The sequence below is a fragment of the Hyla sarda genome, unplaced genomic scaffold, assembly GCF_029499605.1.
Source record: "Hyla sarda isolate aHylSar1 unplaced genomic scaffold, aHylSar1.hap1 scaffold_350, whole genome shotgun sequence".
Classification (NCBI taxonomy): Eukaryota; Metazoa; Chordata; class Amphibia; order Anura; family Hylidae; genus Hyla; species Hyla sarda.
In genome coordinates, this window is record NW_026610262.1 from 258,663 (window position 1) to 283,883 (window position 25,221).

The following is a 25,221-nucleotide window of genomic DNA, read 5'->3' on the forward strand; positions in this document are numbered from 1 at the left end:
AGAATGTCAGTCCATGTTGGAGCAGGTTTAGATACAGTCTAAAGCATAGATCTCAAAGTCTGTGCACAGAATTTAGCAAGGGCCTCGCACCTTCTGATGCATCAGGTAGGTGCACAATAGCATAGCCTAACCCTCTGTACTTTGGTCTATATTGATGCGGGACATAGACAGCCAGCTGATGACCAATCCATTAGTGCAATGGATGGCTGGAAGCATTTGTCTTTGCCTTTGCAATACCACAGAAGCAATGCATGGTCAATGTACAGCAATGACACACCTGTGTGAACAGCCAGGAGACCCCCCCCCCATGTTATGTTACATAGTTACATAGTTAGTACGGTCGAAAAAAGACATATGTCCATCACGTTCAACCAGGGAATTAAGGGGTAGGGGTGTGGCGCGATATTGGGGAAGGGATGAGATTTTATATTTCTTCATAAGCATTAATCTTATTTTGTCAATTAGGAACATTCAGCACCCACCCGCTATCAAGGCAGCTGCCTATCATGTCATGCCCTACCTGCACAGGTGTGCTGGCTACTCAAATGATCCAATTAAGGAGGCCATTTAGTCAGCAGCAGCAGAAGTCCTGTGCCTGGACGCTCCAACAGGGGCCAGACACAAGCAGAAGCAGAAGCAGCAGAAGCAGCAGCAGCACCACCTTTTGTTTTTTGGCTGCAGCAGCAGCAAGGCCCACAGGGCTGGCTAGCTGGCTAGCCAGCAAGCAGGTAGCAATGAAAGTAGGAATCTTTCTTTTTAACCCTGTAAGGGGGTGGTGCACTGTACCCGAAGATACTGCCATATCGGGTCAATGCATAGGGCGACGGAAGCAAGCTTCGAAATCGGCCCCCGTTCTCAAAAATCCATTTAATATATGGTCCCCAGATAGGGGACGTATCAGATATTAAACTGATAAGAACAGATACTACACTTGATCTTAGCCAAAAGGCCGAGAAGCGATAACCGTGAAAGGGGCGGGCCCAACAAGGTCCCCTTCATGGGCACTATCACTGCTTGCTGTCAGGGAGGCTGCCAGACAATTTTCCATGCACACTCTGGGCTGGGGGGCAGTCAACCACCAGTACACACAGCAGAACCTAAACCCATACCATTATTGCTAAGCAGCAAGACAGGGGCCCATTGCACTCCCACGGGGCCTTTTTAAATGCAATCCATAACCCGGATTTGCCAGGAACCCTTCTTACTCCTCCTACTTGCATGTGACACTGGGCTTAGGATCTGCATAGGAAACACACACACAAGCACACACCTACCTTTGTTGCCTGCAGATGCCTCCTTGGCTGTCCCCAAACGGTATCAAACCAACACCCACGGGAAGCTGTAAGCATAGAGGACATGCCTGCACCCCATTGGACTTACCTGTGTGGGTTAAATCCGGGTTATTTGACAACCTATGGCGGTGATGGTTCTGCTCAGGCAGAGCAGTGCTGATGCTCCTCATAAAGCTGTCGCTGCTGTGAAGGTTCTAGGTGACATCACAAATCCCTTTGGTTACATACACAACAAAGCTGGGTTGTTGTTGTTTACACTCTGCAAGGCCTGTGGAAGTGAGTGACATCATAGCACTGTAGTTCTGAGGGTTCAAGATGGATGCAACAATCTCCTGTTGCTTCTATGAAGGCCGTAATAGACGACATCACCAAACAGCTCCATAGTCACATACACAGCAAAGGAGAGATGTTGTTTACACCTAGTGATGTCATTGGTATTGAGTGACATCACAGCACAGTGCTAAGGCTCCTGGGCCTGGACACAGCAGCGGCTGCAATATCTCAACGGAGAATACGTTTATATCTATGTGTGTGTGTGCGCATATATATATATATATATATATATATATATATATATATATATTTCTCCGCCGAAATCACTTTTAAACCCATTTCCACCTTTTTTTCCCTTCTCCTCCTCTTACTTTTTTTTCACGTTTTTTTACGTTTTTCTCCTTTTCGCCTCTTTTCTGGGCGTATTATTCTTCTTTTTCTTCTTTTTTTTCGTCTAATGCATACCCCATCAGTGCAGCAATGCTTATTCAATACCGCCAGCAGATGGAGACACTGGGGGATAATTTTCTAAGGATTTATACTGATTTTTCCTGTCTGAATTTGTCGCACAGAAAGTTGCAGGCCAAATATGTGTGACATTTCTGCGACTTTAGCTTCTAGAGCATTTTTACAACATTATACATAGGTGCTGAATACATAAAAAGCGACTGTTCAGCGACAGACAAGTCGCATCGGCTGAAAGTAGGCCAGAATGTCAGTCCATGTTGGAGCAGGTTTAGATACAGTCTAAAGCATAGATCTCAAAGTCTGTGCACAGAATTTAGCAAGGGCCTCGCACCTTCTGATGCATCAGGTAGGTGCACAATAGCATAGCCTAACCCTCTGTACTTTGGTCTATATTGATGCGGGACATAGACAGCCAGCTGATGACCAATCCATTAGTGCAATGGATGGCTGGAAGCATTTGTCTTTGCCTTTGCAATACCACAGAAGCAATGCATGGTCAATGTACAGCAATGACACACCTGTGTGAACAGCCAGGAGACCCCCCCCCCCCCATGTTATGTTACATAGTTACATAGTTAGTACGGTCGAAAAAAGACATATGTCCATCACGTTCAACCAGGGAATTAAGGGGTAGGGGTGTGGCGCGATATTGGGGAAGGGATGAGATTTTATATTTCTTCATAAGCATTAATCTTATTTTGTCAATTAGGAACATTCAGCACCCACCCGCTATCAAGGCAGCTGCCTATCATGTCATGCCCTACCTGCACAGGTGTGCTGGCTACTCAAATGATCCAATTAAGGAGGCCATTTAGTCAGCAGCAGCAGAAGTCCTGTGCCTGGACGCTCCAACAGGGGCCAGACACAAGCAGAAGCAGAAGCAGCAGAAGCAGCAGCAGCACCACCTTTTGTTTTTTGGCTGCAGCAGCAGCAAGGCCCACAGGGCTGGCTAGCTGGCTAGCCAGCAAGCAGGTAGCAATGAAAGTAGGAATCTTTCTTTTTAACCCTGTAAGGGGGTGGTGCACTGTACCCGAAGATACTGCCATATCGGGTCAATGCATAGGGCGACGGAAGCAAGCTTCGAAATCGGCCCCCGTTCTCAAAAATCCATTTAATATATGGTCCCCAGATAGGGGACGTATCAGATATTAAACTGATAAGAACAGATACTACACTTGATCTTAGCCAAAAGGCCGAGAAGCGATAACCGTGAAAGGGGCGGGCCCAACAAGGTCCCCTTCATGGGCACTATCACTGCTTGCTGTCAGGGAGGCTGCCAGACAATTTTCCATGCACACTCTGGGCTGGGGGGCAGTCAACCACCAGTACACACAGCAGAACCTAAACCCATACCATTATTGCTAAGCAGCAAGACAGGGGCCCATTGCACTCCCACGGGGCCTTTTTAAATGCAATCCATAACCCGGATTTGCCAGGAACCCTTCTTACTCCTCCTACTTGCATGTGACACTGGGCTTAGGATCTGCATAGGAAACACACACACAAGCACACACCTACCTTTGTTGCCTGCAGATGCCTCCTTGGCTGTCCCCAAACGGTATCAAACCAACACCCACGGGAAGCTGTAAGCATAGAGGACATGCCTGCACCCCATTGGACTTACCTGTGTGGGTTAAATCCGGGTTATTTGACAACCTATGGCGGTGATGGTTCTGCTCAGGCAGAGCAGTGCTGATGCTCCTCATAAAGCTGTCGCTGCTGTGAAGGTTCTAGGTGACATCACAAATCCCTTTGGTTACATACACAACAAAGCTGGGTTGTTGTTGTTTACACTCTGCAAGGCCTGTGGAAGTGAGTGACATCATAGCACTGTAGTTCTGAGGGTTCAAGATGGATGCAACAATCTCCTGTTGCTTCTATGAAGGCCGTAATAGACGACATCACCAAACAGCTCCATAGTCACATACACAGCAAAGGAGAGATGTTGTTTACACCTAGTGATGTCAGTGGTATTGAGTGACATCACAGCACAGTGCTAAGGCTCCTGGGCCTGGACACAGCAGCGGCTGCAATATCTCAACGGAGAATACGTTTATATCTATGTGTGTGTGTGCGCATATATATATATATATATATATATATATATATATATATTTCTCCGCCGAAATCACTTTTAAACCCATTTCCACCTTTTTTTCCCTTCTCCTCCTCTTACTTTTTTTTCACGTTTTTTTACGTTTTTCTCCTTTTCGCCTCTTTTCTGGGCGTATTATTCTTCTTTTTCTTCTTTTTTTTCGTCTAATGCATACCCCATCAGTGCAGCAATGCTTATTCAATACCGCCAGCAGATGGAGACACTGGGGGATAATTTTCTAAGGATTTATACTGATTTTTCCTGTCTGAATTTGTCGCACAGAAAGTTGCAGGCCAAATATGTGTGACATTTCTGCGACTTTAGCTTCTAGAGCATTTTTACAACATTATACATAGGTGCTGAATACATAAAAAGCGACTGTTCAGCGACAGACAAGTCGCATCGGCTGAAAGTAGGCCAGAATGTCAGTCCATGTTGGAGCAGGTTTAGATACAGTCTAAAGCATAGATCTCAAAGTCTGTGCACAGAATTTAGCAAGGGCCTCGCACCTTCTGATGCATCAGGTAGGTGCACAATAGCATAGCCTAACCCTCTGTACTTTGGTCTATATTGATGCGGGACATAGACAGCCAGCTGATGACCAATCCATTAGTGCAATGGATGGCTGGAAGCATTTGTCTTTGCCTTTGCAATACCACAGAAGCAATGCATGGTCAATGTACAGCAATGACACACCTGTGTGAACAGCCAGGAGACCCCCCCCCCATGTTATGTTACATAGTTACATAGTTAGTACGGTCGAAAAAAGACATATGTCCATCACGTTCAACCAGGGAATTAAGGGGTAGGGGTGTGGCGCGATATTGGGGAAGGGATGAGATTTTATATTTCTTCATAAGCATTAATCTTATTTTGTCAATTAGGAACATTCAGCACCCACCCGCTATCAAGGCAGCTGCCTATCATGTCATGCCCTACCTGCACAGGTGTGCTGGCTACTCAAATGATCCAATTAAGGAGGCCATTTAGTCAGCAGCAGCAGAAGTCCTGTGCCTGGACGCTCCAACAGGGGCCAGACACAAGCAGAAGCAGAAGCAGCAGAAGCAGCAGCAGCACCACCTTTTGTTTTTTGGCTGCAGCAGCAGCAAGGCCCACAGGGCTGGCTAGCTGGCTAGCCAGCAAGCAGGTAGCAATGAAAGTAGGAATCTTTCTTTTTAACCCTGTAAGGGGGTGGTGCACTGTACCCGAAGATACTGCCATATCGGGTCAATGCATAGGGCGACGGAAGCAAGCTTCGAAATCGGCCCCCGTTCTCAAAAATCCATTTAATATATGGTCCCCAGATAGGGGACGTATCAGATATTAAACTGATAAGAACAGATACTACACTTGATCTTAGCCAAAAGGCCGAGAAGCGATAACCGTGAAAGGGGCGGGCCCAACAAGGTCCCCTTCATGGGCACTATCACTGCTTGCTGTCAGGGAGGCTGCCAGACAATTTTCCATGCACACTCTGGGCTGGGGGGCAGTCAACCACCAGTACACACAGCAGAACCTAAACCCATACCATTATTGCTAAGCAGCAAGACAGGGGCCCATTGCACTCCCACGGGGCCTTTTTAAATGCAATCCATAACCCGGATTTGCCAGGAACCCTTCTTACTCCTCCTACTTGCATGTGACACTGGGCTTAGGATCTGCATAGGAAACACACACACAAGCACACACCTACCTTTGTTGCCTGCAGATGCCTCCTTGGCTGTCCCCAAACGGTATCAAACCAACACCCACGGGAAGCTGTAAGCATAGAGGACATGCCTGCACCCCATTGGACTTACCTGTGTGGGTTAAATCCGGGTTATTTGACAACCTATGGCGGTGATGGTTCTGCTCAGGCAGAGCAGTGCTGATGCTCCTCATAAAGCTGTCGCTGCTGTGAAGGTTCTAGGTGACATCACAAATCCCTTTGGTTACATACACAACAAAGCTGGGTTGTTGTTGTTTACACTCTGCAAGGCCTGTGGAAGTGAGTGACATCATAGCACTGTAGTTCTGAGGGTTCAAGATGGATGCAACAATCTCCTGTTGCTTCTATGAAGGCCGTAATAGACGACATCACCAAACAGCTCCATAGTCACATACACAGCAAAGGAGAGATGTTGTTTACACCTAGTGATGTCAGTGGTATTGAGTGACATCACAGCACAGTGCTAAGGCTCCTGGGCCTGGACACAGCAGCGGCTGCAATATCTCAACGGAGAATACGTTTATATCTATGTGTGTGTGTGCGCATATATATATATATATATATATATATATATATATATATATATATATATTTCTCCGCCGAAATCACTTTTAAACCCATTTCCACCTTTTTTTCCCTTCTCCTCCTCTTACTTTTTTTTCACGTTTTTTTACGTTTTTCTCCTTTTCGCCTCTTTTCTGGGCGTATTATTCTTCTTTTTCTTCTTTTTTTTCGTCTAATGCATACCCCATCAGTGCAGCAATGCTTATTCAATACCGCCAGCAGATGGAGACACTGGGGGATAATTTTCTAAGGATTTATACTGATTTTTCCTGTCTGAATTTGTCGCACAGAAAGTTGCAGGCCAAATATGTGTGACATTTCTGCGACTTTAGCTTCTAGAGCATTTTTACAACATTATACATAGGTGCTGAATACATAAAAAGCGACTGTTCAGCGACAGACAAGTCGCATCGGCTGAAAGTAGGCCAGAATGTCAGTCCATGTTGGAGCAGGTTTAGATACAGTCTAAAGCATAGATCTCAAAGTCTGTGCACAGAATTTAGCAAGGGCCTCGCACCTTCTGATGCATCAGGTAGGTGCACAATAGCATAGCCTAACCCTCTGTACTTTGGTCTATATTGATGCGGGACATAGACAGCCAGCTGATGACCAATCCATTAGTGCAATGGATGGCTGGAAGCATTTGTCTTTGCCTTTGCAATACCACAGAAGCAATGCATGGTCAATGTACAGCAATGACACACCTGTGTGAACAGCCAGGAGACCCCCCCCCCATGTTATGTTACATAGTTACATAGTTAGTACGGTCGAAAAAAGACATATGTCCATCACGTTCAACCAGGGAATTAAGGGGTAGGGGTGTGGCGCGATATTGGGGAAGGGATGAGATTTTATATTTCTTCATAAGCATTAATCTTATTTTGTCAATTAGGAACATTCAGCACCCACCCGCTATCAAGGCAGCTGCCTATCATGTCATGCCCTACCTGCACAGGTGTGCTGGCTACTCAAATGATCCAATTAAGGAGGCCATTTAGTCAGCAGCAGCAGAAGTCCTGTGCCTGGACGCTCCAACAGGGGCCAGACACAAGCAGAAGCAGAAGCAGCAGAAGCAGCAGCAGCACCACCTTTTGTTTTTTGGCTGCAGCAGCAGCAAGGCCCACAGGGCTGGCTAGCTGGCTAGCCAGCAAGCAGGTAGCAATGAAAGTAGGAATCTTTCTTTTTAACCCTGTAAGGGGGTGGTGCACTGTACCCGAAGATACTGCCATATCGGGTCAATGCATAGGGCGACGGAAGCAAGCTTCGAAATCGGCCCCCGTTCTCAAAAATCCATTTAATATATGGTCCCCAGATAGGGGACGTATCAGATATTAAACTGATAAGAACAGATACTACACTTGATCTTAGCCAAAAGGCCGAGAAGCGATAACCGTGAAAGGGGCGGGCCCAACAAGGTCCCCTTCATGGGCACTATCACTGCTTGCTGTCAGGGAGGCTGCCAGACAATTTTCCATGCACACTCTGGGCTGGGGGGCAGTCAACCACCAGTACACACAGCAGAACCTAAACCCATACCATTATTGCTAAGCAGCAAGACAGGGGCCCATTGCACTCCCACGGGGCCTTTTTAAATGCAATCCATAACCCGGATTTGCCAGGAACCCTTCTTACTCCTCCTACTTGCATGTGACACTGGGCTTAGGATCTGCATAGGAAACACACACACAAGCACACACCTACCTTTGTTGCCTGCAGATGCCTCCTTGGCTGTCCCCAAACGGTATCAAACCAACACCCACGGGAAGCTGTAAGCATAGAGGACATGCCTGCACCCCATTGGACTTACCTGTGTGGGTTAAATCCGGGTTATTTGACAACCTATGGCGGTGATGGTTCTGCTCAGGCAGAGCAGTGCTGATGCTCCTCATAAAGCTGTCGCTGCTGTGAAGGTTCTAGGTGACATCACAAATCCCTTTGGTTACATACACAACAAAGCTGGGTTGTTGTTGTTTACACTCTGCAAGGCCTGTGGAAGTGAGTGACATCATAGCACTGTAGTTCTGAGGGTTCAAGATGGATGCAACAATCTCCTGTTGCTTCTATGAAGGCCGTAATAGACGACATCACCAAACAGCTCCATAGTCACATACACAGCAAAGGAGAGATGTTGTTTACACCTAGTGATGTCAGTGGTATTGAGTGACATCACAGCACAGTGCTAAGGCTCCTGGGCCTGGACACAGCAGCGGCTGCAATATCTCAACGGAGAATACGTTTATATCTATGTGTGTGTGTGCGCATATATATATATATATATATATATATATATATATATATATATATATTTCTCCGCCGAAATCACTTTTAAACCCATTTCCACCTTTTTTTCCCTTCTCCTCCTCTTACTTTTTTTTCACGTTTTTTTACGTTTTTCTCCTTTTCGCCTCTTTTCTGGGCGTATTATTCTTCTTTTTCTTCTTTTTTTTCGTCTAATGCATACCCCATCAGTGCAGCAATGCTTATTCAATACCGCCAGCAGATGGAGACACTGGGGGATAATTTTCTAAGGATTTATACTGATTTTTCCTGTCTGAATTTGTCGCACAGAAAGTTGCAGGCCAAATATGTGTGACATTTCTGCGACTTTAGCTTCTAGAGCATTTTTACAACATTATACATAGGTGCTGAATACATAAAAAGCGACTGTTCAGCGACAGACAAGTCGCATCGGCTGAAAGTAGGCCAGAATGTCAGTCCATGTTGGAGCAGGTTTAGATACAGTCTAAAGCATAGATCTCAAAGTCTGTGCACAGAATTTAGCAAGGTCCTCGCACCTTCTGATGCATCAGGTAGGTGCACAATAGCATAGCCTAACCCTCTGTACTTTGGTCTATATTGATGCGGGACATAGACAGCCAGCTGATGACCAATCCATTAGTGCAATGGATGGCTGGAAGCATTTGTCTTTGCCTTTGCAATACCACAGAAGCAATGCATGGTCAATGTACAGCAATGACACACCTGTGTGAACAGCCAGGAGACCCCCCCCCCATGTTATGTTACATAGTTACATAGTTAGTACGGTCGAAAAAAGACATATGTCCATCACGTTCAACCAGGGAATTAAGGGGTAGGGGTGTGGCGCGATATTGGGGAAGGGATGAGATTTTATATTTCTTCATAAGCATTAATCTTATTTTGTCAATTAGGAACATTCAGCACCCACCCGCTATCAAGGCAGCTGCCTATCATGTCATGCCCTACCTGCACAGGTGTGCTGGCTACTCAAATGATCCAATTAAGGAGGCCATTTAGTCAGCAGCAGCAGAAGTCCTGTGCCTGGACGCTCCAACAGGGGCCAGACACAAGCAGAAGCAGAAGCAGCAGAAGCAGCAGCAGCACCACCTTTTGTTTTTTGGCTGCAGCAGCAGCAAGGCCCACAGGGCTGGCTAGCTGGCTAGCCAGCAAGCAGGTAGCAATGAAAGTAGGAATCTTTCTTTTTAACCCTGTAAGGGGGTGGTGCACTGTACCCGAAGATACTGCCATATCGGGTCAATGCATAGGGCGACGGAAGCAAGCTTCGAAATCGGCCCCCGTTCTCAAAAATCCATTTAATATATGGTCCCCAGATAGGGGACGTATCAGATATTAAACTGATAAGAACAGATACTACACTTGATCTTAGCCAAAAGGCCGAGAAGCGATAACCGTGAAAGGGGCGGGCCCAACAAGGTCCCCTTCATGGGCACTATCACTGCTTGCTGTCAGGGAGGCTGCCAGACAATTTTCCATGCACACTCTGGGCTGGGGGGCAGTCAACCACCAGTACACACAGCAGAACCTAAACCCATACCATTATTGCTAAGCAGCAAGACAGGGGCCCATTGCACTCCCACGGGGCCTTTTTAAATGCAATCCATAACCCGGATTTGCCAGGAACCCTTCTTACTCCTCCTACTTGCATGTGACACTGGGCTTAGGATCTGCATAGGAAACACACACACAAGCACACACCTACCTTTGTTGCCTGCAGATGCCTCCTTGGCTGTCCCCAAACGGTATCAAACCAACACCCACGGGAAGCTGTAAGCATAGAGGACATGCCTGCACCCCATTGGACTTACCTGTGTGGGTTAAATCCGGGTTATTTGACAACCTATGGCGGTGATGGTTCTGCTCAGGCAGAGCAGTGCTGATGCTCCTCATAAAGCTGTCGCTGCTGTGAAGGTTCTAGGTGACATCACAAATCCCTTTGGTTACATACACAACAAAGCTGGGTTGTTGTTGTTTACACTCTGCAAGGCCTGTGGAAGTGAGTGACATCATAGCACTGTAGTTCTGAGGGTTCAAGATGGATGCAACAATCTCCTGTTGCTTCTATGAAGGCCGTAATAGACGACATCACCAAACAGCTCCATAGTCACATACACAGCAAAGGAGAGATGTTGTTTACACCTAGTGATGTCAGTGGTATTGAGTGACATCACAGCACAGTGCTAAGGCTCCTGGGCCTGGACACAGCAGCGGCTGCAATATCTCAACGGAGAATACGTTTATATCTATGTGTGTGTGTGCGCATATATATATATATATATATATATATATATATATATATATATTTCTCCGCCGAAATCACTTTTAAACCCATTTCCACCTTTTTTTCCCTTCTCCTCCTCTTACTTTTTTTTCACGTTTTTTTACGTTTTTCTCCTTTTCGCCTCTTTTCTGGGCGTATTATTCTTCTTTTTCTTCTTTTTTTTCGTCTAATGCATACCCCATCAGTGCAGCAATGCTTATTCAATACCGCCAGCAGATGGAGACACTGGGGGATAATTTTCTAAGGATTTATACTGATTTTTCCTGTCTGAATTTGTCGCACAGAAAGTTGCAGGCCAAATATGTGTGACATTTCTGCGACTTTAGCTTCTAGAGCATTTTTACAACATTATACATAGGTGCTGAATACATAAAAAGCGACTGTTCAGCGACAGACAAGTCGCATCGGCTGAAAGTAGGCCAGAATGTCAGTCCATGTTGGAGCAGGTTTAGATACAGTCTAAAGCATAGATCTCAAAGTCTGTGCACAGAATTTAGCAAGGGCCTCGCACCTTCTGATGCATTAGGTAGGTGCACAATAGCATAGCCTAACCCTCTGTACTTTGGTCTATATTGATGCGGGACATAGACAGCCAGCTGATGACCAATCCATTAGTGCAATGGATGGCTGGAAGCATTTGTCTTTGCCTTTGCAATACCACAGAAGCAATGCATGGTCAATGTACAGCAATGACACACCTGTGTGAACAGCCAGGAGACCCCCCCCCCATGTTATGTTACATAGTTACATAGTTAGTACGGTCGAAAAAAGACATATGTCCATCACGTTCAACCAGGGAATTAAGGGGTAGGGGTGTGGCGCGATATTGGGGAAGGGATGAGATTTTATATTTCTTCATAAGCATTAATCTTATTTTGTCAATTAGGAACATTCAGCACCCACCCGCTATCAAGGCAGCTGCCTATCATGTCATGCCCTACCTGCACAGGTGTGCTGGCTACTCAAATGATCCAATTAAGGAGGCCATTTAGTCAGCAGCAGCAGAAGTCCTGTGCCTGGACGCTCCAACAGGGGCCAGACACAAGCAGAAGCAGAAGCAGCAGAAGCAGCAGCAGCACCACCTTTTGTTTTTTGGCTGCAGCAGCAGCAAGGCCCACAGGGCTGGCTAGCTGGCTAGCCAGCAAGCAGGTAGCAATGAAAGTAGGAATCTTTCTTTTTAACCCTGTAAGGGGGTGGTGCACTGTACCCGAAGATACTGCCATATCGGGTCAATGCATAGGGCGACGGAAGCAAGCTTCGAAATCGGCCCCCGTTCTCAAAAATCCATTTAATATATGGTCCCCAGATAGGGGACGTATCAGATATTAAACTGATAAGAACAGATACTACACTTGATCTTAGCCAAAAGGCCGAGAAGCGATAACCGTGAAAGGGGCGGGCCCAACAAGGTCCCCTTCATGGGCACTATCACTGCTTGCTGTCAGGGAGGCTGCCAGACAATTTTCCATGCACACTCTGGGCTGGGGGGCAGTCAACCACCAGTACACACAGCAGAACCTAAACCCATACCATTATTGCTAAGCAGCAAGACAGGGGCCCATTGCACTCCCACGGGGCCTTTTTAAATGCAATCCATAACCCGGATTTGCCAGGAACCCTTCTTACTCCTCCTACTTGCATGTGACACTGGGCTTAGGATCTGCATAGGAAACACACACACAAGCACACACCTACCTTTGTTGCCTGCAGATGCCTCCTTGGCTGTCCCCAAACGGTATCAAACCAACACCCACGGGAAGCTGTAAGCATAGAGGACATGCCTGCACCCCATTGGACTTACCTGTGTGGGTTAAATCCGGGTTATTTGACAACCTATGGCGGTGATGGTTCTGCTCAGGCAGAGCAGTGCTGATGCTCCTCATAAAGCTGTCGCTGCTGTGAAGGTTCTAGGTGACATCACAAATCCCTTTGGTTACATACACAACAAAGCTGGGTTGTTGTTGTTTACACTCTGCAAGGCCTGTGGAAGTGAGTGACATCATAGCACTGTAGTTCTGAGGGTTCAAGATGGATGCAACAATCTCCTGTTGCTTCTATGAAGGCCGTAATAGACGACATCACCAAACAGCTCCATAGTCACATACACAGCAAAGGAGAGATGTTGTTTACACCTAGTGATGTCAGTGGTATTGAGTGACATCACAGCACAGTGCTAAGGCTCCTGGGCCTGGACACAGCAGCGGCTGCAATATCTCAACGGAGAATACGTTTATATCTATGTGTGTGTGTGCGCATATATATATATATATATATATATATATATATATATATATATATTTCTCCGCCGAAATCACTTTTAAACCCATTTCCACCTTTTTTTCCCTTCTCCTCCTCTTACTTTTTTTTCACGTTTTTTTACGTTTTTCTCCTTTTCGCCTCTTTTCTGGGCGTATTATTCTTCTTTTTCTTCTTTTTTTTCGTCTAATGCATACCCCATCAGTGCAGCAATGCTTATTCAATACCGCCAGCAGATGGAGACACTGGGGGATAATTTTCTAAGGATTTATACTGATTTTTCCTGTCTGAATTTGTCGCACAGAAAGTTGCAGGCCAAATATGTGTGACATTTCTGCGACTTTAGCTTCTAGAGCATTTTTACAACATTATACATAGGTGCTGAATACATAAAAAGCGACTGTTCAGCGACAGACAAGTCGCATCGGCTGAAAGTAGGCCAGAATGTCAGTCCATGTTGGAGCAGGTTTAGATACAGTCTAAAGCATAGATCTCAAAGTCTGTGCACAGAATTTAGCAAGGGCCTCGCACCTTCTGATGCATCAGGTAGGTGCACAATAGCATAGCCTAACCCTCTGTACTTTGGTCTATATTGATGCGGGACATAGACAGCCAGCTGATGACCAATCCATTAGTGCAATGGATGGCTGGAAGCATTTGTCTTTGCCTTTGCAATACCACAGAAGCAATGCATGGTCAATGTACAGCAATGACACACCTGTGTGAACAGCCAGGAGACCCCCCCCCCATGTTATGTTACATAGTTACATAGTTAGTACGGTCGAAAAAAGACATATGTCCATCACGTTCAACCAGGGAATTAAGGGGTAGGGGTGTGGCGCGATATTGGGGAAGGGATGAGATTTTATATTTCTTCATAAGCATTAATCTTATTTTGTCAATTAGGAACATTCAGCACCCACCCGCTATCAAGGCAGCTGCCTATCATGTCATGCCCTACCTGCACAGGTGTGCTGGCTACTCAAATGATCCAATTAAGGAGGCCATTTAGTCAGCAGCAGCAGAAGTCCTGTGCCTGGACGCTCCAACAGGGGCCAGACACAAGCAGAAGCAGAAGCAGCAGAAGCAGCAGCAGCACCACCTTTTGTTTTTTGGCTGCAGCAGCAGCAAGGCCCACAGGGCTGGCTAGCTGGCTAGCCAGCAAGCAGGTAGCAATGAAAGTAGGAATCTTTCTTTTTAACCCTGTAAGGGGGTGGTGCACTGTACCCGAAGATACTGCCATATCGGGTCAATGCATAGGGCGACGGAAGCAAGCTTCGAAATCGGCCCCCGTTCTCAAAAATCCATTTAATATATGGTCCCCAGATAGGGGACGTATCAGATATTAAACTGATAAGAACAGATACTACACTTGATCTTAGCCAAAAGGCCGAGAAGCGATAACCGTGAAAGGGGCGGGCCCAACAAGGTCCCCTTCATGGGCACTATCACTGCTTGCTGTCAGGGAGGCTGCCAGACAATTTTCCATGCACACTCTGGGCTGGGGGGCAGTCAACCACCAGTACACACAGCAGAACCTAAACCCATACCATTATTGCTAAGCAGCAAGACAGGGGCCCATTGCACTCCCACGGGGCCTTTTTAAATGCAATCCATAACCCGGATTTGCCAGGAACCCTTCTTACTCCTCCTACTTGCATGTGACACTGGGCTTAGGATCTGCATAGGAAACACACACACAAGCACACACCTACCTTTGTTGCCTGCAGATGCCTCCTTGGCTGTCCCCAAACGGTATCAAACCAACACCCACGGGAAGCTGTAAGCATAGAGGACATGCCTGCACCCCATTGGACTTACCTGTGTGGGTTAAATCCGGGTTATTTGACAACCTATGGCGGTGATGGTTCTGCTCAGGCAGAGCAGTGCTGATGCTCCTCATAAAGCTGTCGCTGCTGTGAAGGTTCTAGGTGACATCACAAATCCCTTTGGTTACATACACAACAAAGCTGGGTTGTTGTTGTTTACACTCTGCAAGGCCTGTGGAAGTGAGTGACATCATAGCACTGTAGTTCTGAGGGTTCAAGATGGATGCAACAATCTCCTGTTGCTTCTATGAAGGCCGTAATAGACGACATCACCAAACAGCTCCATAGTCACATACACAGCAAAGGAGAGATGTTGTTTACACCTAGTGATGTCAGTGGTATTGAGTGACATCACAGCACAGTGCTAAGGCTCCTGGGCCTGGACACAGCAGCGGCTGCAATATCTCAACGGAGAATACGTTTATATCTATGTGTGTGTGTGCGCATATATATATATATATATATATATATATATATATATATATATATATATATATTTCTCCGCCGAAATCACTTTTAAACCCATTTCCACCTTTTTTTCCCTTCTCCTCCTCTTACTTTTTTTTCACGTTTTTTTACGTTTTTCTCCTTTTCGCCTCTTTTCTGGGCGTATTATTCTTCTTTTTCTTCTTTTTTTTCGTCTAATGCATACCCCATCAGTGCAGCAATGCTTATTCAATACCGCCAGCAGATGGAGACACTGGGGGATAATTTTCTAAGGATTTATACTGATTTTTCCTGTCTGAATTTGTCGCACAGAAAGTTGCAGGCCAAATATGTGTGACATTTCTGCGACTTTAGCTTCTAGAGCATTTTTACAACATTATACATAGGTGCTGAATACATAAAAAGCGACTGTTCAGCGACAGACAAGTCGCATCGGCTGAAAGTAGGCCAGAATGTCAGTCCATGTTGGAGCAGGTTTAGATACAGTCTAAAGCATAGATCTCAAAGTCTGTGCACAGAATTTAGCAAGGGCCTCGCACCTTCTGATGCATCAGGTAGGTGCACAATAGCATAGCCTAACCCTCTGTACTTTGGTCTATATTGATGCGGGACATAGACAGCCAGCTGATGACCAATCCATTAGTGCAATGGATGGCTGGAAGCATTTGTCTTTGCCTTTGCAATACCACAGAAGCAATGCATGGTCAATGTACAGCAATGACACACCTGTGTGAACAGCCAGGAGACCCCCCCCCCCATGTTATGTTACATAGTTACATAGTTAGTACGGTCGAAAAAAGACATATGTCCATCACGTTCAACCAGGGAATTAAGGGGTAGGGGTGTGGCGCGATATTGGGGAAGGGATGAGATTTTATATTTCTTCATAAGCATTAATCTTATTTTGTCAATTAGGAACATTCAGCACCCACCCGCTATCAAGGCAGCTGCCTATCATGTCATGCCCTACCTGCACAGGTGTGCTGGCTACTCAAATGATCCAATTAAGGAGGCCATTTAGTCAGCAGCAGCAGAAGTCCTGTGCCTGGACGCTCCAACAGGGGCCAGACACAAGCAGAAGCAGAAGCAGCAGAAGCAGCAGCAGCACCACCTTTTGTTTTTTGGCTGCAGCAGCAGCAAGGCCCACAGGGCTGGCTAGCTGGCTAGCCAGCAAGCAGGTAGCAATGAAAGTAGGAATCTTTCTTTTTAACCCTGTAAGGGGGTGGTGCACTGTACCCGAAGATACTGCCATATCGGGTCAATGCATAGGGCGACGGAAGCAAGCTTCGAAATCGGCCCCCGTTCTCAAAAATCCATTTAATATATGGTCCCCAGATAGGGGACGTATCAGATATTAAACTGATAAGAACAGATACTACACTTGATCTTAGCCAAAAGGCCGAGAAGCGATAACCGTGAAAGGGGCGGGCCCAACAAGGTCCCCTTCATGGGCACTATCACTGCTTGCTGTCAGGGAGGCTGCCAGACAATTTTCCATGCACACTCTGGGCTGGGGGGCAGTCAACCACCAGTACACACAGCAGAACCTAAACCCATACCATTATTGCTAAGCAGCAAGACAGGGGCCCATTGCACTCCCACGGGGCCTTTTTAAATGCAATCCATAACCCGGATTTGCCAGGAACCCTTCTTACTCCTCCTACTTGCATGTGACACTGGGCTTAGGATCTGCATAGGAAACACACACACAAGCACACACCTACCTTTGTTGCCTGCAGATGCCTCCTTGGCTGTCCCCAAACGGTATCAAACCAACACCCACGGGAAGCTGTAAGCATAGAGGACATGCCTGCACCCCATTGGACTTACCTGTGTGGGTTAAATCCGGGTTATTTGACAACCTATGGCGGTGATGGTTCTGCTCAGGCAGAGCAGTGCTGATGCTCCTCATAAAGCTGTCGCTGCTGTGAAGGTTCTAGGTGACATCACAAATCCCTTTGGTTACATACACAACAAAGCTGGGTTGTTGTTGTTTACACTCTGCAAGGCCTGTGGAAGTGAGTGACATCATAGCACTGTAGTTCTGAGGGTTCAAGATGGATGCAACAATCTCCTGTTGCTTCTATGAAGGCCGTAATAGACGACATCACCAAACAGCTCCATAGTCACATACACAGCAAAGGAGAGATGTTGTTTACACCTAGTGATGTCAGTGGTATTGAGTGACATCACAGCACAGTGCTAAGGCTCCTGGGCCTGGACACAGCAGCGGCTGCAATATCTCAACGGAGAATACGTTTATATCTATGTGTGTGTGTGCGCATATATATATATATATATATATATATATATATATATATATATTTCTCCGCCGAAATCACTTTTAAACCCATTTCCACCTTTTTTTCCCTTCTCCTCCTCTTACTTTTTTTTCACGTTTTTTTACGTTTTTCTCCTTTTCGCCTCTTTTCTGGGCGTATTATTCTTCTTTTTCTTCTTTTTTTTCGTCTAATGCATACCCCATCAGTGCAGCAATGCTTATTCAATACCGCCAGCAGATGGAGACACTGGGGGATAATTTTCTAAGGATTTATACTGATTTTTCCTGTCTGAATTTGTCGCACAGAAAGTTGCAGGCCAAATATGTGTGACATTTCTGCGACTTTAGCTTCTAGAGCATTTTTACAACATTATACATAGGTGCTGAATACATAAAAAGCGACTGTTCAGCGACAGACAAGTCGCATCGGCTGAAAGTAGGCCAGAATGTCAGTCCATGTTGGAGCAGGTTTAGATACAGTCTAAAGCATAGATCTCAAAGTCTGTGCACAGAATTTAGCAAGGGCCTCGCACCTTCTGATGCATCAGGTAGGTGCACAATAGCATAGCCTAACCCTCTGTACTTTGGTCTATATTGATGCGGGACATAGACAGCCAGCTGATGACCAATCCATTAGTGCAATGGATGGCTGGAAGCATTTGTCTTTGCCTTTGCAATACCACAGAAGCAATGCATGGTCAATGTACAGCAATGACACACCTGTGTGAACAGCCAGGAGACCCCCCCCCCCATGTTATGTTACATAGTTACATAGTTAGTACGGTCGAAAAAAGACATATGTCCATCACGTTCAACCAGGGAATTAAGGGGTAGGGGTGTGGCGCGATATTGGGGAAGGGATGAGATTTTATATTTCTTCATAAGCATTAATCTTATTTTGTCAATTAGGAACATTCAGCACCCACCCGCTATCAAGGCAGCTGCCTATCATGTCATGCCCTACCTGCACAGGTGTGCTGGCTACTCAAATGATCCAATTAAGGAGGCCATTTAGTCAGCAGCAGCAGAAGTCCTGTGCCTGGACGCTCCAACAGGGGCCAGACACAAGCAGAAGCAGAAGCAGCAGAAGCAGCAGCAGCACCACCTTTTGTTTTTTGGCTGCAGCAGCAGCAAGGCCCACAGGGCTGGCTAGCTGGCTAGCCAGCAAGCAGGTAGCAATGAAAGTAGGAATCTTTCTTTTTAACCCTGTAAGGGGGTGGTGCACTGTACCCGAAGATACTGCCATATCGGGTCAATGCATAGGGCGACGGAAGCAAGCTTCGAAATCGGCCCCCGTTCTCAAAAATCCATTTAATATATGGTCCCCAGATAGGGGACGTATCAGATATTAAACTGATAAGAACAGATACTACACTTGATCTTAGCCAAAAGGCCGAGAAGCGATAACCGTGAAAGGGGCGGGCCCAACAAGGTCCCCTTCATGGGCACTATCACTGCTTGCTGTCAGGGAGGCTGCCAGACAATTTTCCATGCACACTCTGGGCTGGGGGGCAGTCAACCACCAGTACACACAGCAGAACCTAAACCCATACCATTATTGCTAAGCAGCAAGACAGGGGCCCATTGCACTCCCACGGGGCCTTTTTAAATGCAATCCATAACCCGGATTTGCCAGGAACCCTTCTTACTCCTCCTACTTGCATGTGACACTGGGCTTAGGATCTGCATAGGAAACACACACACAAGCACACACCTACCTTTGTTGCCTGCAGATGCCTCCTTGGCTGTCCCCAAACGGTATCAAACCAACACCCACGGGAAGCTGTAAGCATAGAGGACATGCCTGCACCCCATTGGACTTACCTGTGTGGGTTAAATCCGGGTTATTTGACAACCTATGGCGGTGATGGTTCTGCTCAGGCAGAGCAGTGCTGATGCTCCTCATAAAGCTGTCGCTGCTGTGAAGGTTCTAGGTGACATCACAAATCCCTTTGGTTACATACACAACAAAGCTGGGTTGTTGTTGTTTACACTCTGCAAGGCCTGTGGAAGTGAGTGACATCATAGCACTGTAGTTCTGAGGGTTCAAGATGGATGCAACAATCTCCTGTTGCTTCTATGAAGGCCGTAATAGACGACATCACCAAACAGCTCCATAGTCACATACACAGCAAAGGAGAGATGTTGTTTACACCTAGTGATGTCAGTGGTATTGAGTGACATCACAGCACAGTGCTAAGGCTCCTGGGCCTGGACACAGCAGCGGCTGCAATATCTCAACGGAGAATACGTTTATATCTATGTGTGTGTGTGCGCATATATATATATATATATATATATATATATATATATATATATATTTCTCCGCCGAAATCACTTTTAAACCCATTTCCACCTTTTTTTCCCTTCTCCTCCTCTTACTTTTTTTTCACGTTTTTTTACGTTTTTCTCCTTTTCGCCTCTTTTCTGGGCGTATTATTCTTCTTTTTCTTCTTTTTTTTCGTCTAATGCATACCCCATCAGTGCAGCAATGCTTATTCAATACCGCCAGCAGATGGAGACACTGGGGGATAATTTTCTAAGGATTTATACTGATTTTTCCTGTCTGAATTTGTCGCACAGAAAGTTGCAGGCCAAATATGTGTGACATTTCTGCGACTTTAGCTTCTAGAGCATTTTTACAACATTATACATAGGTGCTGAATACATAAAAAGCGACTGTTCAGCGACAGACAAGTCGCATCGGCTGAAAGTAGGCCAGAATGTCAGTCCATGTTGGAGCAGGTTTAGATACAGTCTAAAGCATAGATCTCAAAGTCTGTGCACAGAATTTAGCAAGGGCCTCGCACCTTCTGATGCATCAGGTAGGTGCACAATAGCATAGCCTAACCCTCTGTACTTTGGTCTATATTGATGCGGGACATAGACAGCCAGCTGATGACCAATCCATTAGTGCAATGGATGGCTGGAAGCATTTGTCTTTGCCTTTGCAATACCACAGAAGCAATGCATGGTCAATGTACAGCAATGACACACCTGTGTGAACAGCCAGGAGACCCCCCCCCCCATGTTATGTTACATAGTTACATAGTTAGTACGGTCGAAAAAAGACATATGTCCATCACGTTCAACCAGGGAATTAAGGGGTAGGGGTGTGGCGCGATATTGGGGAAGGGATGAGATTTTATATTTCTTCATAAGCATTAATCTTATTTTGTCAATTAGGAACATTCAGCACCCACCCGCTATCAAGGCAGCTGCCTATCATGTCATGCCCTACCTGCACAGGTGTGCTGGCTACTCAAATGATCCAATTAAGGAGGCCATTTAGTCAGCAGCAGCAGAAGTCCTGTGCCTGGACGCTCCAACAGGGGCCAGACACAAGCAGAAGCAGAAGCAGCAGAAGCAGCAGCAGCACCACCTTTTGTTTTTTGGCTGCAGCAGCAGCAAGGCCCACAGGGCTGGCTAGCTGGCTAGCCAGCAAGCAGGTAGCAATGAAAGTAGGAATCTTTCTTTTTAACCCTGTAAGGGGGTGGTGCACTGTACCCGAAGATACTGCCATATCGGGTCAATGCATAGGGCGACGGAAGCAAGCTTCGAAATCGGCCCCCGTTCTCAAAAATCCATTTAATATATGGTCCCCAGATAGGGGACGTATCAGATATTAAACTGATAAGAACAGATACTACACTTGATCTTAGCCAAAAGGCCGAGAAGCGATAACCGTGAAAGGGGCGGGCCCAACAAGGTCCCCTTCATGGGCACTATCACTGCTTGCTGTCAGGGAGGCTGCCAGACAATTTTCCATGCACACTCTGGGCTGGGGGGCAGTCAACCACCAGTACACACAGCAGAACCTAAACCCATACCATTATTGCTAAGCAGCAAGACAGGGGCCCATTGCACTCCCACGGGGCCTTTTTAAATGCAATCCATAACCCGGATTTGCCAGGAACCCTTCTTACTCCTCCTACTTGCATGTGACACTGGGCTTAGGATCTGCATAGGAAACACACACACAAGCACACACCTACCTTTGTTGCCTGCAGATGCCTCCTTGGCTGTCCCCAAACGGTATCAAACCAACACCCACGGGAAGCTGTAAGCATAGAGGACATGCCTGCACCCCATTGGACTTACCTGTGTGGGTTAAATCCGGGTTATTTGACAACCTATGGCGGTGATGGTTCTGCTCAGGCAGAGCAGTGCTGATGCTCCTCATAAAGCTGTCGCTGCTGTGAAGGTTCTAGGTGACATCACAAATCCCTTTGGTTACATACACAACAAAGCTGGGTTGTTGTTGTTTACACTCTGCAAGGCCTGTGGAAGTGAGTGACATCATAGCACTGTAGTTCTGAGGGTTCAAGATGGATGCAACAATCTCCTGTTGCTTCTATGAAGGCCGTAATAGACGACATCACCAAACAGCTCCATAGTCACATACACAGCAAAGGAGAGATGTTGTTTACACCTAGTGATGTCAGTGGTATTGAGTGACATCACAGCACAGTGCTAAGGCTCCTGGGCCTGGACACAGCAGCGGCTGCAATATCTCAACGGAGAATACGTTTATATCTATGTGTGTGTGTGCGCATATATATATATATATATATATATATATATATATATATATATATATATATTTCTCCGCCGAAATCACTTTTAAACCCATTTCCACCTTTTTTTCCCTTCTCCTCCTCTTACTTTTTTTTCACGTTTTTTTACGTTTTTCTCCTTTTCGCCTCTTTTCTGGGCGTATTATTCTTCTTTTTCTTCTTTTTTTTCGTCTAATGCATACCCCATCAGTGCAGCAATGCTTATTCAATACCGCCAGCAGATGGAGACACTGGGGGATAATTTTCTAAGGATTTATACTGATTTTTCCTGTCTGAATTTGTCGCACAGAAAGTTGCAGGCCAAATATGTGTGACATTTCTGCGACTTTAGCTTCTAGAGCATTTTTACAACATTATACATAGGTGCTGAATACATAAAAAGCGACTGTTCAGCGACAGACAAGTCGCATCGGCTGAAAGTAGGCCAGAATGTCAGTCCATGTTGGAGCAGGTTTAGATACAGTCTAAAGCATAGATCTCAAAGTCTGTGCACAGAATTTAGCAAGGGCCTCGCACCTTCTGATGCATCAGGTAGGTGCACAATAGCATAGCCTAACCCTCTGTACTTTGGTCTATATTGATGCGGGACATAGACAGCCAGCTGATGACCAATCCATTAGTGCAATGGATGGCTGGAAGCATTTGTCTTTGCCTTTGCAATACCACAGAAGCAATGCATGGTCAATGTACAGCAATGACACACCTGTGTGAACAGCCAGGAGACCCCCCCCCCATGTTATGTTACATAGTTACATAGTTAGTACGGTAGAAAAAAGACATATGTCCATCACGTTCAACCAGGGAATTAAGGGGTAGGGGTGTGGCGCGATATTGGGGAAGGGATGAGATTTTATATTTCTTCATAAGCATTAATCTTATTTTGTCAATTAGGAACATTCAGCACCCACCCGCTATCAAGGCAGCTGCCTATCATGTCATGCCCTACCTGCACAGGTGTGCTGGCTACTCAAATGATCCAATTAAGGAGGCCATTTAGTCAGCAGCAGCAGAAGTCCTGTGCCTGGACGCTCCAACAGGGGCCAGACACAAGCAGAAGCAGAAGCAGCAGAAGCAGCAGCAGCACCACCTTTTGTTTTTTGGCTGCAGCAGCAGCAAGGCCCACAGGGCTGGCTAGCTGGCTAGCCAGCAAGCAGGTAGCAATGAAAGTAGGAATCTTTCTTTTTAACCCTGTAAGGGGGTGGTGCACTGTACCCGAAGATACTGCCATATCGGGTCAATGCATAGGGCGACGGAAGCAAGCTTCGAAATCGGCCCCCGTTCTCAAAAATCCATTTAATATATGGTCCCCAGATAGGGGACGTATCAGATATTAAACTGATAAGAACAGATACTACACTTGATCTTAGCCAAAAGGCCGAGAAGCGATAACCGTGAAAGGGGCGGGCCCAACAAGGTCCCCTTCATGGGCACTATCACTGCTTGCTGTCAGGGAGGCTGCCAGACAATTTTCCATGCACACTCTGGGCTGGGGGGCAGTCAACCACCAGTACACACAGCAGAACCTAAACCCATACCATTATTGCTAAGCAGCAAGACAGGGGCCCATTGCACTCCCACGGGGCCTTTTTAAATGCAATCCATAACCCGGATTTGCCAGGAACCCTTCTTACTCCTCCTACTTGCATGTGACACTGGGCTTAGGATCTGCATAGGAAACACACACACAAGCACACACCTACCTTTGTTGCCTGCAGATGCCTCCTTGGCTGTCCCCAAACGGTATCAAACCAACACCCACGGGAAGCTGTAAGCATAGAGGACATGCCTGCACCCCATTGGACTTACCTGTGTGGGTTAAATCCGGGTTATTTGACAACCTATGGCGGTGATGGTTCTGCTCAGGCAGAGCAGTGCTGATGCTCCTCATAAAGCTGTCGCTGCTGTGAAGGTTCTAGGTGACATCACAAATCCCTTTGGTTACATACACAACAAAGCTGGGTTGTTGTTGTTTACACTCTGCAAGGCCTGTGGAAGTGAGTGACATCATAGCACTGTAGTTCTGAGGGTTCAAGATGGATGCAACAATCTCCTGTTGCTTCTATGAAGGCCGTAATAGACGACATCACCAAACAGCTCCATAGTCACATACACAGCAAAGGAGAGATGTTGTTTACACCTAGTGATGTCAGTGGTATTGAGTGACATCACAGCACAGTGCTAAGGCTCCTGGGCCTGGACACAGCAGCGGCTGCAATATCTCAACGGAGAATACGTTTATATCTATGTGTGTGTGTGCGCATATATATATATATATATATATATATATATATATATATATATATATATTTCTCCGCCGAAATCACTTTTAAACCCATTTCCACCTTTTTTTCCCTTCTCCTCCTCTTACTTTTTTTTCACGTTTTTTTACGTTTTTCTCCTTTTCGCCTCTTTTCTGGGCGTATTATTCTTCTTTTTCTTCTTTTTTTTCGTCTAATGCATACCCCATCAGTGCAGCAATGCTTATTCAATACCGCCAGCAGATGGAGACACTGGGGGATAATTTTCTAAGGATTTATACTGATTTTTCCTGTCTGAATTTGTCGCACAGAAAGTTGCAGGCCAAATATGTGTGACATTTCTGCGACTTTAGCTTCTAGAGCATTTTTACAACATTATACATAGGTGCTGAATACATAAAAAGCGACTGTTCAGCGACAGACAAGTCGCATCGGCTGAAAGTAGGCCAGAATGTCAGTCCATGTTGGAGCAGGTTTAGATACAGTCTAAAGCATAGATCTCAAAGTCTGTGCACAGAATTTAGCAAGGGCCTCGCACCTTCTGATGCATCAGGTAGGTGCACAATAGCATAGCCTAACCCTCTGTACTTTGGTCTATATTGATGCGGGACATAG

At 46.1% G+C, this 25,221-nt stretch overlaps 11 non-coding genes across 11 annotated transcripts; all 11 read right to left on the reverse strand.

Annotated features, from left to right (window-relative positions):
- Positions 1–770: 770 nt before the first annotated feature.
- On the reverse strand, positions 771–961 carry LOC130331436 (U2 spliceosomal RNA). Its single transcript, XR_008874342.1, has one exon. It is a non-coding gene; the product is annotated as a U2 spliceosomal RNA (small nuclear RNA).
- Positions 962–3,047: 2,086 nt separating this feature from the next.
- Positions 3,048–3,238, reverse strand: LOC130331438 (U2 spliceosomal RNA). Its single transcript, XR_008874343.1, has one exon. It is a non-coding gene; the product is annotated as a U2 spliceosomal RNA (small nuclear RNA).
- Positions 3,239–5,317: 2,079 nt separating this feature from the next.
- Positions 5,318–5,508, reverse strand: LOC130331439 (U2 spliceosomal RNA). Its single transcript, XR_008874344.1, has one exon. It is a non-coding gene; the product is annotated as a U2 spliceosomal RNA (small nuclear RNA).
- Positions 5,509–7,597: 2,089 nt separating this feature from the next.
- LOC130331441 (U2 spliceosomal RNA) lies at positions 7,598–7,788 on the reverse strand. The gene has a single exon (XR_008874346.1). It is a non-coding gene; the product is annotated as a U2 spliceosomal RNA (small nuclear RNA).
- A 2,087-nt stretch (positions 7,789–9,875) lies between these two features.
- Positions 9,876–10,066, reverse strand: LOC130331442 (U2 spliceosomal RNA). Its single transcript, XR_008874347.1, has one exon. It is a non-coding gene; the product is annotated as a U2 spliceosomal RNA (small nuclear RNA).
- A 2,083-nt stretch (positions 10,067–12,149) lies between these two features.
- On the reverse strand, positions 12,150–12,340 carry LOC130331443 (U2 spliceosomal RNA). Its single transcript, XR_008874348.1, has one exon. It is a non-coding gene; the product is annotated as a U2 spliceosomal RNA (small nuclear RNA).
- Positions 12,341–14,425: 2,085 nt separating this feature from the next.
- Positions 14,426–14,616, reverse strand: LOC130331444 (U2 spliceosomal RNA). The gene has a single exon (XR_008874349.1). It is a non-coding gene; the product is annotated as a U2 spliceosomal RNA (small nuclear RNA).
- A 2,094-nt stretch (positions 14,617–16,710) lies between these two features.
- Positions 16,711–16,901, reverse strand: LOC130331445 (U2 spliceosomal RNA). The gene has a single exon (XR_008874350.1). It is a non-coding gene; the product is annotated as a U2 spliceosomal RNA (small nuclear RNA).
- Positions 16,902–18,985: 2,084 nt separating this feature from the next.
- LOC130331446 (U2 spliceosomal RNA) lies at positions 18,986–19,176 on the reverse strand. Its single transcript, XR_008874351.1, has one exon. It is a non-coding gene; the product is annotated as a U2 spliceosomal RNA (small nuclear RNA).
- Positions 19,177–21,262: 2,086 nt separating this feature from the next.
- LOC130331447 (U2 spliceosomal RNA) lies at positions 21,263–21,453 on the reverse strand. Its single transcript, XR_008874352.1, has one exon. It is a non-coding gene; the product is annotated as a U2 spliceosomal RNA (small nuclear RNA).
- Positions 21,454–23,544: 2,091 nt separating this feature from the next.
- On the reverse strand, positions 23,545–23,735 carry LOC130331449 (U2 spliceosomal RNA). Its single transcript, XR_008874353.1, has one exon. It is a non-coding gene; the product is annotated as a U2 spliceosomal RNA (small nuclear RNA).
- Positions 23,736–25,221: the final 1,486 nt, after the last annotated feature.